The 5418-nt window shown below is 37.9% G+C and overlaps 1 pseudogene; it reads right to left on the reverse strand.

The window, feature by feature from the left end:
- Positions 1-166: 166 nt before the first annotated feature.
- LOC105540072 lies at positions 167-4047 on the reverse strand (annotated as a pseudogene).
- Between the last annotated feature and the right edge of the window lie 1371 nt (positions 4048-5418).

Below are 5418 nucleotides of genomic sequence, written 5' to 3' on the forward strand. Positions count from 1 at the left end.
TAGAAGGTCTGCACCTGGGCACACAGAGGCCCCCAGAGCCAGGCAAGCTGAGTGAGCTTCTCCCAGGTCAGTGGAGAATGGACCTGCTGCACCAATACATGGGATGGGTTTTGATAAATGGCCTTTGACTCACCTTGGAAGCTCACTAAGCTTTCCAAAGTGATGACTATTGAACTCCAGGGGCCCGAGACTTGTGCCTCTTGCTGCACCCAGTGCAAGCCATGAAAGGACCTCTACGGTGGGCATCACAGGTCTCTTGGATTCAACTGCTTGCAAAACTGTAGAGGACTTTAGTTTCTTTTTGAACATCAAGCTGCACTATTTTCCTATACAGTTCCCTGCAGAGAAAGCATGTGAGCGAGAGACTCTCCAGAACGGTGCCCACAGATCCTCATTTCCACAACCTTCCATGCACCTTCAGGTGAATCTCATTTGTCTCTTCTTCTCCTTCCTGACCACTTTAATGAAGTGAAGCTTAACCCCTTCTGAGTCCCCAAATATCCACTGAGTGCCAGGAGCTCCAAGATTATCTCAGTCACTAAGAAGCCTTCTTACTGCTCAATCCCTGTATAAAAGTCTTCTGCTTGGTTGCCCCTTAGGGGAAAAAAAGCAAGATTCTACCTGCTCTGTCTTGGCAGCTGTCTTTGGAGCTGATTTTCCTTTACTTGGAGTTTTCTTCAGGAGACCTCTACTCTGGTTCTATTGATAAAATAAGACTTTGAGTAAGTACCTCCAATCAAACACCCTAGAAGGCTTAGTTTATCCTGGACACACAGAAACGGAAGTTGCAACAAAACTCACCTCTCCTCTGTTCTCCAGAGTCCATAATCAATAAGGCCCTGGCTGCCAAAGAGCTCCCAGTTTCCTTGCCAGGGGAGACTGTGTTGCAGCACTGTCTCTTTTTACCTTGAAAGAGTCAAATTTTACCCGATCTAGCAGTGCTGTTTCTGGCTTTGAGCTTAGTTTCCTCAGAATTCTTTTCATTTGGATTACACTTTGATCCTAGTGCAACATGGAGTTTAGGTGACTCAGCCTCTCCCAGGCACAGAGTCCCATAGTCTGTCCCTGACAAATATTTGTGGATCAGCCTTTCAAGTGAAGCTCTTCTGCCAGTGTCATGAGTGAACACATTTCTCAAAGTCTTCTTAGAGATCTGAGTCATTTCCCAATCCCAATTTCAAAATAAAACCCTATCAAAGACACGTAGCTCAGTATCCCTGATTCCAACCGTCCTTGGAGACTTCATAGCAACAGCCCAGGGCCTTACCTGCCTTTACATGTACTTCTCACTGGAATGGGAAGAGGGGGTCTTGCCTTTTTCTTTGAATGGTTTCTTCTCACCTGAACCCCTTTCTATAAAGGAAATCTGTTTGAAGAAAGGTTGGTCAATGGGGCATTCGATGGAGGAGCAGTGGGGATCAGAGTTCTCATTTCCTTTTCCTGTGTTCTAACTCAAGTGAAAGGTGCTCTCTCTCTCACCTCCAGATTCAGAGTGTGAGTTATTCTGCTGGACTCACGTTTTATATGGCCCTCAGTTGGGCGTGGATTACTCTTATTGGCTAAGTTTTCTCTTCCTGGCTCTCATTAGGGCCTCAATAAGAAAAGTTTCTTGCTGTAGTTTTACTAGGGACCTAGACACAGTTAATAGGAGACATTTTCTGGGTCTTGTCATAGTGTCAAAAACAAACAAAAAAAAATAAAACAGAGCCAGGGGCACAGGAATCAGAAGATAAGGGAATCATTTTATAATAATTTCTGTCCCAATTCCTACCTGGAATAATTTATGATACTGCCTATTATTCAAGATGCAGAATTAAACATACCTGTAGGAAGTAGAAAAGTTTCCTCTTCAAAATTTCCCTTTTTGTTAAAGAATAATTCATAAGTGTTAGAAATAACAGTTTCTTTTAAAGACTAACTTCCTTCAAGCCTCCTTGATTTGTGCTAATAACTCTTCATTATGCCCTATCCTATGTAGCTGTTAGGTATAAGGGAATGAGCACATGCCCTTGTACATTAACCAAGATATTTGTTTTAGACATCACAGCTCACAGCCTATGCCCCTTCCCTATTTTGAAATGTTACTTTTCTAAGTTTTTTGCAAACAACTTCCTCTTTTCCTTTGTTCTCCCTTGCCCTTACCCATTCAGAAAAGTTTTAAGTTATTAGCTAGTCAGGTTTAGCTTAGATTGTGAGGTCCAGCTCCAGCCAATGGAGACAGGACACAGTCGCAGGGACAAGCTGTGTAAAGGATAATAATTGCTTTTCTCCTTTGTTTGAGTGTGCTCTCACCATTGTTCCATCTGCGAGGAGCACTCTTTCTGCAAAGAGTAAAATTGCCTTGCTGAGAAAAATTTTTGTCTGAATGCTGATTTTTCCTTGTGGTACTGAGGAACAAGCATTCTGTTTCTGAATAAACATTTTATGTATAACAATACCTACACTGAAATGTGTTATACATTTTGCAAAGAAAGGGCATTATACATCATGTTAAAATAGTGTACATAGATATTATAATTTCTCAAATGCTTAGAAATGTCAAATTAAAATTATGGTTGATTGTATTACATACATACATATGTGATAAAATAAAAATGTGGAGAAAAAGCACATACCAAATAAAATGGCCCATTCTACCTTAACATGGGGGAAGATAATTCGATCAAATACAATAGAATCAATTTGATTAGATTAGAGCTGATGGTAATTTAATCAGCTTATGATTCTTGAAGTAGTAAAAACTCTAAGTAGAGAGAGAAACTTCTCCTGTTTCTCACCTTTCCTCAATCATCCTGGGAGCTGTAATCTGTTCTATGGAATTTACTCAGTCTCATTAGTGAAAATGGACTTGGTCCCAAACAGGTAACCCCACTGACCACAAGAAAAACAGCCTAGATCCTGAGCATTCAGCTCCTGTCTTCACACAACAGACACCATCTGAGTCCCATCAAAGCCTGGTTGTTTCCCAACATCCACCATCGAGACATATTCCAGAGCAGCCTCTCAAAATTGCCTAAACGAGATGGGACAAGATATGGTGGAACTCCAGGCTCAGGACAGCTGCCTTATACCTTCCTACTGAGAAGTCTGTATCTGCTGGTTAGGGCTCCCAAACTATAGAAGGCTTAGTGTATGTCCCACCAAGTGTCCCCCAAAAGGACCTTCTTGGTTTTCCCTCTTCTAAGAAAAGCATGCAGAAATGAGACCTTCTGTGTTAGGGAGTACTTGCCCTCTGCTCTCCAATTACTTGGTTGATTGATGAACGGATGCCTGAGGAGGGGAAAGATTCAGGGAAGAGCCTGTGCTGAGTGAGTCTGTGTTTTCCCAGGTGTACTGTCTGTGCAAATAGTGGACCCTTAAAAATTGTCCAGTGCCTAACAAAATTGTCTGAATTTAAATAGGATTTAAATGAAGCTTATAATATCATTATATATTGATATCATATCATCGTATAAAATTTATTTGACATATAAACCATTTTGATATGTTATAATATCATAAAGCAGTCATTCACACAAGAGCAGATAATATTCTTAGGTTCTATTAAGTTTATATGTTACGGTTGTTACAATATTTAACTCAATTTTCTTATAAAATTACCTAACAAAATTTTATGTTTTATCATAATAATACATATGAATTATGACATCACAATGTATTATGATGTCACAATACATATGATTATGATGTCAGAATATATTGGGATGACACAATGCACACAAATATGATGTCATAATGTATTGTGATGTCACAATATATGAATTATGATGCCATAATATATGGTGATCTCACAATGCATATAAATTAAGATGTCATAATGTATTTTGATGTTATTATGCATATATTATGATGTCTTGATATACTGTGACATAATAACGGTCATGAATTATGATATAATATATTGTGATGTCATAATATATACAAATTATACTATCATAATATATCATGATGTCATAATATCGTATTATGACAAAATTTTGTCAGGTAATTTTATAAGAAAATTGAAATTTTGTAACAATATTAACTTATAAAGAAGCTTACAGTCATGGTGAAAGATGAAATAGGAACAGGCATACATGGTAGAAGTGGGAACAGGAAAGATGGGGGAGAGATTTGCCTCACTTTTAAGCCACTAGAACTTGTGTGTACTTGTTATGACAAGGGCGGCACAGAGCCCTGAGAAATCCATCCCCATGAATCAACCATCTCCCACCAGGCTCACCTGTAACTTTAGGAATTAAAATTCAATATGAGATTTGGAGAAGACATCTAAACTATATTATATGACCATTAGAAAAACAGATGAAACAGATTCACACTTTCTACTGTCCAGATACTTTCATTCCAGAGCAAATGGCTAAATAATTGAATTCAACATTCTGTGGTCAGAAGAGAGAAGGGAGGTGTACGGGGACTTTGGCTACATTTGTTCCACTTCCCTTATGTTGTTGTTGTGAGTTCTGATGTTATCACCTGAAGGGCTATTCATGGACAGAAGAATCATTGCTATTGTTGTGATTATTCCCATTTCTTTAACCTTAGTAAAAATAAATTTTTTAGTTTATTATATAATATTCCTAAAAAACTCTAAGGGGTTTGGTTAAATTTCTTGTTATTGTGTGTTATAAAAAGTGAAAGGCAAATGGCTAAATAGAATGAAATAGTACATGCTAAATATACATTGTATTAACTCATGTGTACATGTTTTCCAAATACAGACTTACTCAAACATTGATGCCTTCTCTAGCCTCTGTAAACTTTATAGAGCCAGCTGCGAATAACATGTTTCTGAATGGTGATTGGTGGTTTCCACTTTGGGCGAAAAGTATTTATGTTGTGGTAAGCATGTTGGGTGTCAGGAACTCTGCGTGCTGTGCCTACTTTCTCTAGCTAGTGCCACTACAATGGATGTACTGGAAGAAAATTCAGCATTAAGAGGAGACTTTTGAAAGAAGTCAATTCATGGACCCCTTCCAAACCTGCAGAATCACATTACTAAGAGAGAGGCCTGGAATTGGAAATGATTTATATGTACATTGAAACTTGACAGGCAATTCTTAGCTAAGTGTTTCTCAGCCTAGGCTTCCAACCATAATCACATGACCACTTTAAGGATAATACCATCATCAGTGCCCTCCCCATAGATTTTGTCTGTTGATCTTCATGGGCAATACATACGATTTCAACTAGGAAGTCAAATTGCCCCTCTTTGATAATTACATAATATTACACCTAGAAAAACCAAAAAACAACCAAAAACTCCAAAATTCAAAAAAAAAATTAAAAAAAATTCAAGAAAAAAAAAACAAAGGAAAAAAAATAAGAAAAATTTTAAAAAACAAAAAAGAAAAAACCGAAAAACAAAATAAAAAAGCAAACCCCTTTAAAAAAACCGGAAAAAAAGGGAAAAAAACAAAA

The sequence above is a fragment of the Mandrillus leucophaeus genome, unplaced genomic scaffold (assembly GCF_000951045.1).
Source record: "Mandrillus leucophaeus isolate KB7577 unplaced genomic scaffold, Mleu.le_1.0 Scaffold2147, whole genome shotgun sequence".
NCBI classification, from domain to species: domain Eukaryota; kingdom Metazoa; phylum Chordata; class Mammalia; order Primates; family Cercopithecidae; genus Mandrillus; species Mandrillus leucophaeus.